We start from the raw sequence: 15,093 nt of genomic DNA, 5'->3' as shown, positions 1-15,093 counted from the left end.
TAGTGTTTTGTATTAAACCAATGTGATATGTTCTATCATTATAATTACACAATGGAGGTAGAGTAACAGAAAACCCTCTATTAACAGTTTCTGTATGGAGTTTAAGAGATTTTTATGACATAAATATAGCTACTTAATTTATATGATACAAACAAAAAGCATCAGGGAAATGTGTTTACTGTAAGTAACATAAAAATTAAATGATGAAGTAAAGAGAACATCTTAATTATTAAATTTTAAAACTTTAGATGGAGTTAAAGGCACATCCAGTCCTTCTGCTTGCCTGCAATATTAACTACTTGAAGAAGATGAAAGGCTGTGTGGAGCCAGGAGTTGGACTCTATCCTTGTGAGTGCCTTCTATCTCAGGATATTCTATGATTCTAAGTCCTATGATAGTCAGGAGTACTAGGGAGTATGTACCGGTCCCGTGATACAGCACTTCATTTTTAGTAATGATAACGTTACAATGCAACCTACTGTAGGGAAAGTGCTTTAGCAGAGAGGTTGGGCAAGATGACCTGCAAAGACCCCTGTAATTCTGTGAATCTGTGTAATGAGTTTTTATTCTGGTAAGTGACTAGGACATTATAGAACACTAGACTGTAGTAAACAAAACAAGCTTGTATCTATGATCATGAGTTAGTATGTTCAAGTTAAAAAAAACTATTCGGATCAAAGGAAGAAATGAGTCTACAACTAAAATGGTCTGCTTAACAGTATCTAGCCAGCAGAGAGAACAAAATTAGTTCTGAATGAGCTGATCTAAATGTCTCGAGTTGTGCTGCTGCATCCTTTGCTCCAGCTAACTTACTCAAAGTTATTAGCTGAAGTGGAACATCACACTGTCATAGCTACACTGCTCCAAATAGCTTTGATCAGGCTCCCTACTGCTCCCTACTATGTAAGATATATTCAAGGATTACTGACTTCAAAGAACAAACTTTCAGAGATAAGAGGTGAAGACATTGGAACAGTATTCTGACAGCATTCAGACTGCTGTCTCAAAGAAAGAGGAAGTTTAGCATTTGTCAGGCCAAAGATGTGAATATTCTCTGTGACTGTCTGGATAGTGAAGATTATCTAGGGAAAGGAAATTGGTTCTCCAGTAAGGATTGTTTGTGTTTTGAAGGGCACAAAGGACTGCAAAAATAAGTGGATGGCCTGGAGAAAATTACAACAAACTGCCAAAGATTCTTTACTCACCAGAAGGAAGAAAAGAAATAGGACCACTGGGAATCAGGAAGAGATTAAATAAATAAATAAATAAATAAATAAATAATTATGACCCCTGGCTTAAGTAAAAGCATGTTCGACCTTAATTTGTAGTAAAGCTAGTGATGTTGACCATGGAAGATTGACAGGCTGGAGCAAATAGTAAGGGCAGGGAACGAAATGGTACGCATAAGGTGGGAGCGTATCTCAGATTTTAACATGATCAAACAGGAGGGAAAGAATAGTCCTTGCCTTAGGATAGAGGAAGACTATACGTGTGAATGTGTGAAATTCCATGCCCAGTAGCATAGGGAGGCATGCTATTTGAAGTTTCAAGGAAGGGATGAGAGAATGCCACTAGACAGTATTGATGGAGTTTCCTTAGCAAATAAGGGGAAAATAAATTGTTTTGCACATCCAATCTCTGTTTAGTTATCTTCTGAAGATTAGAATCACGATACTACGATTGTGCATGGGTTTCCAAAGTAGTTAACATACCGAACCCACAGTCTTTCAGAAGATAACTCGGTAAATATATTCAATAGAATTCATGTGTTTGAGTTTCAGAAAAGTATTCGACACAGTGTCAACTAAGGATTTATTCTAGAGTTACAACATCATACACTCACTGCAGACCGCTGTGCCATATGAACAGTGCAGTGGGGAGCTCACCACAGGAGGGGCAGCAGAGGGTGACTTTAAACAGGGAAGTGTGAGATCACTGGTGGATATCTTTGTTTTCCAATAAAAACAGTGATGCAAGCAAGATTGGTTGGAATAGAGCTTGATCATTTTATTAGAGGAAATTTGGATTAATTTAATTTTTGAATTTGTTAAACTTCATTTTCCTATTATTCTTTTTTTGTAATACCTTGTTCTGCTCTTGATTAAAGAGCAACTGAATTTCTGGTATTTTTGCTCACCATAAAGCAACTCTTATTTTAATCTCTTTTATCTGCTAAAAATATGGATTTTTCTCTACTTTCACATCATGATTGAATCCCTGTAGTTCCTTGCTAATTTTGGTGGCTCTCTTCTGAACCTATTTTTTTAACATCTTGAAGTGAATCCAATTGTTATTCCAGTATTCTTGTAAAACAGCAAAAAGTTGCAAGTTAATATTTATAAGTTTGAGTTATTTTCAAGTAGTTCTGATTCTTGAAAAAAAAAAAAAAAAAAATCCTGGCTGTTTATTCATCTATACTTACCCTCGTCTGTGTTCTCTCAGTAACATCTTCTCGCTTACAAACTGAGTAATTCTTATTCCTAAACAGTGGTAGAGGCTCTTCATGTTACTTCAGTTGTACAAACCAGAAAGATACGATCAATGCTTGAATTGTTAGTGTCTCACACAGTTCTGTTTGAAGAAAGAACTTGCCTTGCTTTGCACAAAAAAAAGAGCATCATTCAAGAAAGTTACATAAAACAGGAATACAAATCTAAAAGAGAATGTGCTGAGATAGTGGTGTCCAAGATGGTGTGAATTGGCACAGATGTCAGTACTCTTAGAGGCACTGTAACACAGAACTCTGTTTAATCCATTAAGCTACCTAGAACTGCCATTTCTTGATGTAAATTTTGGATCAATAGAGCTGTTTCAAAAATGGCTGGGAATTCAAATACTTAAATATTTTGTTTGAATTTTCATCAGGGTGTTTTGAAATGTGACAGAGATTATAGCATTTAATAAATAACTCGCAGCAATTTAAAGGCAGGCACCTTTTATTTAAGCATTTCATTGTATGATTCTACATCTTTTTCCTCTTCTGTTTGCCCTACCTCTGTTCTCTTGCATAGTATCTATTTCTGCCAGAATTGTTTTAGAAATGGAACACGGGTGAGCAGTAGTCAGATGGCTGAAAGCAGAGTTTTCCATTAAATGTTACATTACAGTAATCTTATCAATTTTAGATTATGTAGGTCATCTCCAACAAGCAGCAATAAATCATTTTTGAGTATTTCACACCACAGTGTGCTCCATAGATGCTTGATATCTTACGGCAGCTTATTCATAAAACATTTCAGTAAGTTTTAAAGTTTTATTGTTTCTATTTTTGTCTCTGTAGCTAAAACTGAACTCTACTAACACTACAATTCCAACTATAAAGAATTCTGAGAGGAAAGAAACTTATAAATAATGCAGTTAGAAACCTCTAAAAATGATCTGCAGAATTTTTGAGATGGTGCTTAAAGGGGAATATTTCCTGATAACCATGAAGAGATGTTTACCTTGGAGACTTGGGTGGAAGAGCTTTCTGATTTTTAATGGATTTAAATGTCTTGTTTGCAACCTAGGACAGTCATTAAGCTTATTAGTAACTTTTGTTTGGAGCAAGGTAATTTTGAAGGGGAGATCTATAGTTCTTGTGTGGAAAGAAATGTTCCCTTCTTTTGATTGGAGTATTTTTTTTTTTTTAAGGCAACTGTTAAAAACCACTGAGGAGGGGAGGATTTATTATTTTTTTTAATAATGCAGCACAAAAGGATTAACAGAGCAAAATACAGGTTAAGCAACCAGAGAACAAGGTAAAATAGTATTTTTTTTGGTGAGTCAGTGCGCTAGTCCAGCACAGAAATCCTGCTGCAAATCCGGCTATGATTAAAAAAAAAAAAAGTTATATCTCCAACACAGCTTAGCTTTCTGTGTATCAGCTGTCTTCCGTGCTGCATAATTCCATCAGCTGTGTACTCACAGAAGGGTTGTTCTGCAGCGAAATACTAACTGGAACTGGGGTTTGTGGAGTGGGCAGGGAAGGTTTTTGACGGGGGGAAAAACAGAAGTGTGAGACAGAAAGATTAAAGAGAATGCCTTATGCTATGATCCAGATAATCCTGGGCTGGAAAGTTGGTGTTTCAGGGGGAAAATGGTGCCCTACTTGCAGGGACAAGGGTCTGTCTCATTCAAATCCTGCACCAATGAAACCATCTGGATCCCAAGTTCCTTGCTGAAAGTCTGTAGTGTCATCTGTAGCTCAAAGACTAGTCAGATCTCTGGATGTTATGTGCTTATGGTTAACCTAAAATCTGAATAGTATTGTGTGGCAGTTTTGTGGAAATTCTGGAGGAAACACTTCAAAAAAACAGTACTATCTCCTCTCCAGGAACTTTCTCTGCTAGCTTTCTTGTTTTGAATAGTTTGCTGGTGCCTTCAGTGTCTCTTTTTCCAATGGATTTCCCTTCTGGGTGGAATGCTGCAGTACAAACAATAAGAACTGTCCCTTTCCTCAGACTCCTTTCAAATCAGGCCTGTTTCAGTGGTGAGGCACAGGAAAGTCCCACTCTTGTTGGTCTCTAGTATCTAGCACCTATAACATTTCCCTCTTTTTTAATACCTGCAAAAATGAAACTGAATTTAGCCATTTGGGAATAATTCAATTGAATCCAATTTTCCCCGGGGCTTCAGTAGGAGTTCTCACATAGGATCGTTCTCTCAGATACATGGAAGATTGCTTACAATATGAAAACTACATCAGTTTATGCTTCCTTCTGCAAAAAAATCTGTAGCTTATTTTCATGAAACCCACTAATTAGAAGCTAAGGTTTATGAATCAGAAGTAACTTTAACAAGACACTGTGAAGATGCTGAGGGAAGGGTGCTATGGCAGCAGAAACTGGCTGTGGTTGAAATGCCTCTGGAGGCATGTGCTAAAATCTTGTTTGGTTTCACATTTAGTTCTAGACGGTGTAGCTCAGTGTAGTTTGAAGAATTTAAAGAATTCCCTGCTGGCCTTCACCAAAGGAAAAATAATTCTTTAACTTCCTTAATTTCCTTCCCTTTCTTTTATTGTAGGTGGTCTAAATGCTTTTCTCACTTTTTTGTCTTCCGATTCCTCAAGTATTTCAGCACTGTAAAAGCACTGTCAGTATTTAAGCTACCCTGAAGAGCAGTTTTCTCTGTTGCTTTTTCATAAATGTTAAATAGTTCCTGCCATTTTCACAAAGCACAGGCAAAACAGTACAGTTCAGGGAATAACTCTGTTTGACAGTGGCTGCTGAAGAGCAAACCTGATGATCTCTCCAGGAGAAAGCTGGAGGCTGGATGAAGAAATACTAAAAAAAAAAAAAAAAAGCGAGCTGAATGCTGTCCCAAATTCTGTGGTTGTCAGATGGCTTGGCTCAAGGGTCAGGTTTCTTTTTTTGGTCAAGTCCCTGAATTGCAGCTTGGAACTCTAAGCCAGGTCCTACTGTTTCTCTCTTTGGAATGTACTTTGTTCTCCAGTGGCTCCTGAGGTGATCCACCCACTGCTAGGACTGACTTGAAAGCATCAATCCAGTATTCGTGGGATCAAAGGCAACCCATCAGAATGAGAGAGCCTCTGAAGATAAATTCTTTCTTCTGCATCTCGCTGCTTACAATCCTGCCCAGTTACTGTAAAACCATTTAACGCAGGTTCAAAGTGGCAAGTGACAAAAATTAAGAAGTTGGCCAGTGGGAGTAGTTGCCCATAAAAGCAAAGGTAACTTATGGTTCCTAATGCAAACTGCTGTATTACATTGCCAAAGGATTTTAAAGTTGGCTTTTCTCTCAGGTTTGGCTTGGTTCTTGCCGAGGTGCTTCAGTGTATTCCAGTCTTTCCTGTGCTAATAATTAGAGATTGATTAACTCTAATATTAAAGGATCTGTGGGATGTTTTGGAAAGTACACAGAAGTTGCTTGCTTATTTTGTACCAGATATTTCAGCAACGTGCCAGACTGAAGTTAATAGGGAAAGTAGTTTGGAATTCCAGAAGAAATAGGAGTTGTTATGGGTTGTCTATTTGTATTTATGTTAGCAGGTTTTATGCAATTATAGCTGCATCTTTGTAACTTGTAAAATGGTTGAAACTTAGATTTCACAGAATTGAAGAAATTTTCTGTAGACTCAAATCTGCTCGCAGTCATCCATGAGAGTGTATTTAAGTATTGAAAGTAATTGTAGCATTATGCTCTTGTATAATCTTCCGTGTGCTGTTACCTGCCAAATCTTTCATAAGCGCTTTATTTTTTGAAGGAGCCCAGAATGTGGCATTGTGAGCTTTCATGAAGGACAAAACAGATTGTTCTAGAAGAACAGATGAGCTTGAGGGGAGAGGAAGCATGTGCAAGGGCTGCTCCAAAAGTAATGCCTCTTATTGTATTCTGTTGGGCCATAATGTCAGGGGTGGATGTTGATGGTATGGCAGTAAAAGTTGAACCTCCCTTACGTGTTGTCGCTGTGTGACAGATGGCAGCAGAGGGGCAGTCTGACAAAATGGTGTCTGACATGGAAGTGTGCATGAAGCAAAGGTGTGGCACTGAATTTTTTCATGCACAAAATGCGTTGACCTTCATCAACACAGTGGATCACTTCCACTGGTGCAGATTTTTTTTTTTTTACAAGTGCAGCATGCAGGCTCCTTTTCACTGCTGATGAAAATGCTTAGCTCGTGGTGGTGCCTATGTTGCAAAATAGTGTTTTATAGCTGAGAATTTGCTCTGTCAAATGTGCTCTTTGTATCTGCTGTAGTTTATATGGAAATAAATAGTAGGCACTACTTTTGGAGCGACCTATGTACAGTAAGTTTTAATCATCTACAATTTAAGCATTGCTGACTGGAAAACAGCATTTCCTAGCTAGTGCAGAAATTAAAGGTAGTAATCTCTTACATGTTCTCTAAATAAAGACTTCAAAAATAGGGGGAAATCACCATAGCAGTTTTCAGATTAGTGAAAATGTTTTTATTTTTAAGTTGCATTTAAGTTATGTAAAAAAAAAAAAAAAAAAAAAAAAAAAAAAAAAATCATGTGTAATTAGTTGTCCAAGGAAATGATTCCCAGAAGAGGAATCTTATTTTGAAGATTTGTCTATTGACCTGGTGGAAATTGCTTCACAAGATTTTCTTGAACATAAATGCAAGCAGCAAAGCCTTTTAAACAGTATTAGAAGCCTGTAAAGAAAAAAAAAAAAAGGATGTACAAGTGAGTGGTACCTAGCTATAAGGAGATATTTCAGGACAACTCTTAGGAAACGAGTGAAGTTGGGATTGTTTTTTGTCTGGACTACGCTTTGCTGAATGTGTTCTTATACAATTTCTTATGTTGTTTCAAGTACAACGCTGATCAGAGGTAGCCTCCATTAAAGGGAGTACTCCAAAAAAGCAGTGGTGAAATTTCAGAGATCCACACCCAAAAAAACAGGGTAATTGTTTCATGTGTTGACTTAACTGAGTTGCAGTTTCTACAGCAAGATGATAATCTTTTTGAAATGGATACATTGAACTCTGTGGTAAGTCCACCTGTGGAGATCATCTTAGCCATGAGAAGATGGGACAATGTTTTTAGAAGTTGCAGCCTTGCTGAAGTAAATTCCTTTCAAAACATGCAAGAACACTAATTTTCATTGATCAGTTATGGCCAAGTTTAAAGCTTCATCTGTCTTTACTGTAGCTCTTATGAAGAAAGTTTGGTTAGAATCACTCTCCCATAACCTAAAAATGTTTGCAAGGATTTTGCTTCAACTTTAAGGGGATATGAAAAAATAAATCACTCTAGGCATGGAAAACTCCAGCCTGAACAATGAATGTTTCCAAAAACTGTGGCTGGAAGAAAAATGGGCTTTTAATTGGATTCATTTTGCTTGTGTAACTGGTTGGCTCCTAACATAAAGACGTTCCAATAATCATTTTGCTTATCAATGAAACAAATGGTCTCCAAACTAATGTCTTACTTTGTTTTTAAGTTTAAAAACATGTATTGTATTTCAAAAATTTAGAAACTTCCTGCATCATATATTTGTGGAAAAAGAAGTCCACCAGGGGTTGTGTTCATTGACATTTGTTTGTGAATGACATTTCTTCTGGCTCAAAATCCTTTGGCCACAAATGGCTGGAGTTTGGAAGCGTCTTCTGGAAAAACTAGAGTTGCTGTATTAGATGAACCTTTTATCCAGTACCCTCAACTCTTGGTGAGCAAAACAAAGCTAGGTGAAGAGAAAATTCCTACAACAAGATTGAATTTTGGCTGCCTTGTCCTGAGTTTCATGGAGAAAGAAGAATTTAGCCCTCCCAGCTTCTCAGTGCAATGCCCCATGTGCTCTGGAGGTTGGTGGATACAAGGACTTCTCAGGACTTCCTAATCAGGGTGGTTGTAGAAGCATCCTGCCTTCCCAAGGCGGCTGTGTGAAGACAGGGAGCTGGGGCTGGTTCTTCAGTTTGTGGCTGGCTTCAGCGTTGAATGACTCTGAGTTGTTAATCCCACTGGGTTAGCCGCAGTGGATGAAGCCAAGCAGAAAGACTTAGCACTGAAGTTAATGTCAAGCAAACACAGTAGCTGACAGATAGAAGAGGTAAGTAGGCGATGCTTTTATCCTGGTTGATGGCAAATTGCCTGCCATTAATGCAGTAGTCCTGTAGGTTAAACCACAGGTCTAAATAATTATATTTCAGGAGTTTTGAGAGTGCTACCTGAGAATGGACTGGCCTTTTAAATGTGGGTGAGTTTTATGTCTTCAATGACAAATGAATGTCCCAAGTGACTCATATAAATGTAAATATTAAGTCAATATTGAAGTGGAGACAGCTGGCGTCATCACTGTGGGCTTGTTGGCCTGGCTGAACAAAACACTGGGAAAAGGCTGAGGTGTGAATCAAGAGGGAATTAAACAGTAGTAAAGTGCATAATGCCAGTTCACAAGGACTAAGACAGATTTATTAAGGTGAGGGAAATGAGAATTTTCCAATTTAATTTGATAGATTTGTAGACGGTGTGAATTATTTCTGTACTGATGTGAGGTCCTTGGGCCCTGGAAAGTGTACTACTTTTTTCTCCCCCCTGTATTTTAGTTTTGACTTAAGAATGGAAAGTCTTTATGACCTAGTCAATGAAATGAACAAAATCAGATCTTGGGCAAATGTAGTTTCCTGTCTTTAATTAATGGCCTGAAACCTAAAACTCCAGTTTACCCAAAGATTAGTAGTCAAGGGACATGCATGTTACGGACACTTTCTTCTCCAGCATGGCACTCATCTTAGCACAGCATTGGCCTCTTTTGTCGTAGCACAGAGTGATGCAGAGAAAGAGCTGGGAATGGTGGTGGCTTAGTGGGCAAACTCAAGCTCCTTGTACAGTGCTTTGGCTAAAAAGGTGAGTTGAGCCTTCAGCCTTACATCTGTAATCAAGGAGATGGTATACGGTGTGCGGACGCTCTTGTGTTTGTACTTGGTATGGTGACTGCTGTGCAAATGTGGTCCTTTTCTGGCACTTACTAGTCAAGAGTGTGTTGAAATTAGGGTGGATAGAGGTGATCGATAAGAGCATTACAGCTCTACGGCATTAAGTGATGCTCAATTAAGCATATGTCATACTTGTTTCCTTCTGCTGAAGTTGTGCCAGTGAACATCAAAAAATGCAGATTTCTTCAGACGAGAGAAGTTTAATGAAAGGGAGCTTTGCTCTGTAAACTGCTGATCAGGGCCTTTAAACCAAGGAAATTGCTGAATTTCACTGTGGAAGCACTAATAGGAAGCAGTAGCTTGACCCTATTTGACAAGTGAGAGGCTGCCTCTGCTGGCGTGAGAAGTATAGCCAAGACAGCATTAAGAAAGCTTTGTGTACAAGATGTTTAATGAGATAAAAGAAGTTCTAGACATGCAAGTCATCTCGTGCAGGTAAAAGTAGACTCAACTCCTGGAAAACTTTGAGCAGTCACCCCTGCACTATGCAGTGATCATAAGCTCCCTGCTTTGAGTGTTACCACTTGGCCTTTCAACTCTCCTCTTGTGATTCATCTGGTTTAGGTTGCGGCTTCATAGCTGCAAATCCCACTACTAAGGCGTTTCTAACACTGCAGTTAACAGGACAAATAATTGTCCCCAACTGCCTGAATGGAGAAATGCTAAGACAATAAGCTTTTCATTTTGGCAGAACCTCCCCCCCTAACCCCCCCACCTCCCCCCAGCCCCAAAAAATTAAAGAAAGAGCTGAAGAAGATTCAGTGAATTGAGTCATTGTAAAACCACCACCAAAAATGAATTTGAGAGATGAATAAAAGCTTTTATAAAACTTACTTTTAAAAGGTTCTGAGTACAGCATGAATCAAAGCACTTCATTTTAATGAAAAATCAAAATATTTAAACTCTTCTGATATGTTTGAATGCTTCTGGCAAAAAAAAAAAAAAAAAAAAAAAAAAAGAGCCAGAATACAGAGAAATTTGGTGGATTTAAATCAGCATTTTTCAGAGGAAAAATGTTTCTTTGAAAAAAGTTACCATTCTCTAGTCAACAGAACATTACAAACAAGCCAAGTAAATTTATTCATCTGTTATATAAAACTAGAGAAGGACCCCACCAAGGAATGATATTCCCTCTTGGCCGTTTGTTCCATCTGATCAAAAATCTGAGAAAGGTCTTAGGATGTGATAATAAACTGCAGACTTCAAGGTTATTTTTCCCCTTCTTTCCCTAAAAAATAATTGAGTTAGGCAGTTTAATCCAAGTGGTCCAACTTTTAGAAGCATGGAACGCATCTAGTGATCTGCAAAATTACTGTTTTCATCCTGCTTTTGTTTGTTGCCCTGGAGCCCAACAAGCTATCTGGATATTTGACCATTGAATGGGCTGTTCAGGATTACAGCATGTAACTGCGTGACTTTTCCACATAGCCAGTGCATGGGGCCAACATTCAAGTCCTTCAGCTGGCTCCAGGTCTCCCCTGACATTGATGAACTAACTCCCAGCTACATCTGGAGGTTGAGTTTCAGTCTCTGAGCCACCACAATAGCTGCGCTGTGTGACAGTGCGGTCACAAGGGTCTGGTAGGGAACAAGAACCCTGAAGAGAAAAGGCAAGCATAGAGAGTGCTTCTCCTTGGGAAACAGCAAAATCTCCTAGGCCTTCTGAGCTGCTGTTCACAAAACTCGTCTCTGGCCTTCTTGTCAATATTGCTGCTCCCCATCCAGTTGTTCTCTTGGTCCAGTTTCTCTCAACCAGTTTTTCCTCAAAAAAGAAACATGACAGATCATAGGTCCTAGTGGATTACAGTAATTTAAACAAAGTGCTGTGATTATTTTTTTCTATGATGATGGACAGCCTTAGAAATCTGAAGGTAGACTGTGAAGAGTTTGGGAAGAGAAACAGCATTTTAAAAAGCAAAAATATTGCATCTAGAAGTCTGCTCTTTCGTCAGATGCTGCTGTTCAAGCACAGAGGCATCTCTCAAGGAACTGCCAGATACATCAGTGTCTTTCTACAAATTAACAAAATGGAGCTGTCAGTTATTTAAAAATGTAGATGCAGCAAGCTGTTTACTGTGTCTGGTATTCCTCACAAAGAGGGGTGCCAAAAATTTACTGGCAAAACACTTCAGCTAGGTGATCTCAGATGAAAAAATGACAGCTTCTGCTAAAGAAGAGTCAGGGCTATGAGTGTAAACATTCATCAGTAGTCCTAGAGTGGAGGGATGATGATAGTATCTGGCTTTGCAGAGACGGTTGTGCTCTTTGCACCTTTGTGCACATCTAGCCCAGTCTTAATCTGGGACAGCTACTGGAGCTGGAATGTACGCTGCAAGAAGGAGCGAAGGGCATCTGCTCTTCAGGGCACAGCTCAAATGCCTTGGGCATTTCCTCCCAAAGCATTATAGCTTTGTTCCAGCAGCAGCCACAGGAAGTTTCAGCACACTCATGGCTTCCTAGGCTGGTGGAGAAGATCATAGGAACCATCCCATGTCCTGTAGCCAGCAGCAGATTTGTGGGAGAGAAGTACCAACATCACAGTGTGCTCCGTTGCGGGTTTGGTGTCCACTGAGACATGTGATAAACTGTGTGGATAAATTGTGCTAACCTGTTTTCTTTAAACTATGCTAATCTTTTTGATCCTCTTTATATGTCTGGTTTTCCTCAAGTTAACAGCTGGTGCGTGTTTCATTATTTAATTAAGCATGGTGTGGGAAAAGGTTTTTTTCTATTCATGGCATTAAAAATGAAATATTCTGGGTGATGTGCAAGTTTGGGAATATTTCCGTATAACCACTAGTGAATTATTAAAACTGATATTAGTGTCATGTGGTTTAAAAGCTAAAATATTGGATCAGCAGTTTATGTACTGCAGATACTGACAAATACTTTAAAGGGTTCTAGAGTCAAAAACTGTAAGAAAAGGAAGCAGTTGTGGCTATGTTGCTGAAGGTTTAGTATCTTTACTTGTGGGAAGCCCATGTTAACTGGCACAAATGACATCCTGGCATTGCTGAAAAGGGGTCTTAGCAATGCCATCCCCTCATCTCCAAATGATAAGCACACAAATGTGTGCTTTCATCTGTAAATTGAAGGCAAGCCTTCAAGGTAGAGATTTGATGTTTGTGGAAGGATTTTCCACAGCATTTGAAGAAAGGAAAAGTGCGCACACCAGTTTTTTGCAAGGTTTCTTACATTAAGTGTCCAGTCTCTGAAAAAACACGGACTGTGGTGGCCAGTGACTTTCTAATGCATCTCAGCCTGTGACTGAGGATGTTAGCAGGGCTGAGCAGATCTTGACACCTCCTGCTGCACCGTGTAGGACTTCCTGAGAACATCTGCTTCCTTGGGCATGGAGGAAAACATATTCCAAAGCATAAGTTTCAGTCCATTGAAAAGTGCAAAATCAAAGGAAGACGTTTCAATCTTTAAAAGAACAGACAAAATCAATACGTTATCATCTATGCCAGCAACACATGCCCATACATGAGAATGAGTTAATGTTAGTGGCCAAGACAAATCCCTGGGCTGAGAGCAGAAATGAAGTTCCTCTCAGTTAGTTTCCATTTACTGCAGAAAAATGTATTCTCATTTTAAACCAATACTGTCAGTCCTCTGTTACAGTCATGCAGTATAGCCATGCTGATAGAGGGGTCTAAGAGCTAAACAGATGGTAGGAGGCAGCTAGTTTTGTTTTGTGACCTGGCTTGTTTGTTGTCATTAAATATTTTGCCCTTCATATTTAGCCTTTGGGGTTTTATTCTACCCATACAATGCTTTACATGCCCCATTTTGATCAGGAGATGTGACTTTAACCAGTTTGCCATGAAGTGCAATTTTGAATAGCTATCTGCTCACCTCTGTTGTGCTCAATCCATTGCAAAGTTGGAAAATGCTAGTAAATAAGACAATTCCTGAAGAAGACTTCACAACCAATGCCTAACCTATATATAGAAGTCCCAGGACAGCAACAACGAAACCTTGCTTCCCATGTATATTTTTTTAATAGAGAAATGAGAACTAGAGTTTTATTTCAAAGTCCCTATGTGGAGGTATCAGCACATGTGTCCTGCTTTTGTTGCCACAGTAGAAGTAACGTGTGATTTGCACATCATTTCTGTTGTAAATTTTCTGGCTAATCAAGGATTGTCTGTTTCCTCTGCTTTTATCCAGACCAAGACTATTTGCAGTATTTTTGCACCTTAAGAGTGAGTTTTCCCCATGGGAACTGGGTTCGTGCACCGGCTAAGGAGAGCAGCACAGTAAAGTGTGCAAATCGTGAGTTAATTTTTATCAGGCTTCTGGGCTCTCTCCTCTACTGACATTTTTATTTAAATATTTTACAATTCTTACTAGATTTCTGGTTTTACTTGCTCACAACCGAAGCTTTATCTCTTTTCTCCTTTTCAGACTTGGAATCCCATCTCCTTGCTTGTCTTTCGGGGTGACCTCATCCTCACACTCTCTTCCTCTTCTCAGCGTTGAGATGTGCTCTTCTTTCCTCTGTATGTTTTATGTCCATGGGGGTACTTATTCTGTAGATATTTCCTGTTCTAAGAATGTGGTTGCTGCTTTGTGTGTTTGGGCCACTTTTGGTTCAGCTCAGCTAATTTTACATCTCTTTTTTTTGAGTTCTCCTACAGTGTCGGGGCACAGAAGGACTGAGGAAGGACTGAGGGAAGACCCTTGGGCTGGTGCTTAGCAGTTGTCCAGCAAGGAGTGTGGAGCTGAGTAATGGTAGGAGGCAGAGAGATAAGAAGCCACAAATCGGGTCAGTTCTGAAAGCAACAATGAAGTGAGGCTTCCACTTACTTGTTTCTTGCCTTGGAAAATACACTGAGCTGTCACTTTCATGGTAGTGTCAATTGGGTCCACCTTTGGGTATGGGCTGGTACATTTTGGAGAAGTACATCTGGAAAAGCCACCAAACATTGAGATCGGTCTCATGGGCATCAAAAGATGGACACTTCTGATCAATGTGGCAGAAAACACTGCAGCCAATTTTCTTCTCATCAATCACTTGCAAAATTACGTTTTCAAAACAAATGTTTTGAAAGAAGATTGATTTGAGGTGCCTGAGGTGATCCATTGCATCCTTTCTCTAGCTATCAATTAATAGCAAGAACATTGTTGTTTGCTGTCTCACAGCCAGTGAAGTAACAAAACTTATTGGCTATATTTAAGATAGCTACTCCCTACTCCTGAAAATTTCAGGGAAATAGCTATCAGGAAGAAAAATAGGGTTTGAATGTTACTGAAAATAAACCTAGTTTTTAGACAATGAAAACATTTTATTCTATAAGTTAAAACAGAATGCATGCAGCCTGTTTCTAATTTATATTGTCTGTGAAATTGAAGCAATGTATTCATCTTGATTTTCATGCTTGTTGTCTCCAGCAAAAATGCTCTAACTCAACTACTCATTATTTACTGAATTTGTTTACTGTTAAGTTTGTGTATTAAACAGCCTCTGAAAACTCCATCATCTATCACACAGTCACTACTCCTTCCTGACAAGGCCACTTTTCTTACTGAGCACTGAGAAACGGTGATGATACATTTCTTCCTATTGAAAAAGGACTGTTTCAAATCTTCTGTTGGACAGAAAGTACATGAGATAGGAGAGTTTTTTAATAAAGGAAAAAACGCTATTTTAAAGCTAAAGTAAGAACCAAGCAACCAAATAATG

The 15,093-nt window shown here is 38.8% G+C and overlaps 1 long non-coding RNA gene across 2 annotated transcripts; it reads left to right on the top strand.

Annotated features, from left to right (window-relative positions):
• The first annotated feature begins 244 nt into the window (after window positions 1–244).
• On the top strand, window positions 245–14,889 carry LOC149918002 (uncharacterized). Of its 2 annotated transcripts, none has more exons than XR_016466273.1 (4): window positions 245–348; window positions 13,578–13,682; window positions 13,815–13,909; window positions 14,037–14,889. It is a non-coding gene; the product is annotated as an uncharacterized LOC149918002 (long non-coding RNA). The 2 variants fall into 2 exon arrangements; XR_016466274.1 differs by lacking the exon at window positions 245–348 and adding an exon at window positions 6,279–6,313.
• Window positions 14,890–15,093: the final 204 nt, after the last annotated feature.

The sequence above is a fragment of the Phasianus colchicus genome, chromosome 4 (genome assembly GCF_987193195.1).
Source record: "Phasianus colchicus chromosome 4, bPhaCol1.hap1.1, whole genome shotgun sequence".
NCBI classification, from domain to species: Eukaryota; Metazoa; Chordata; class Aves; order Galliformes; family Phasianidae; genus Phasianus; species Phasianus colchicus.
This window is presented reverse-complemented; position numbering and strand designations above follow the sequence as displayed.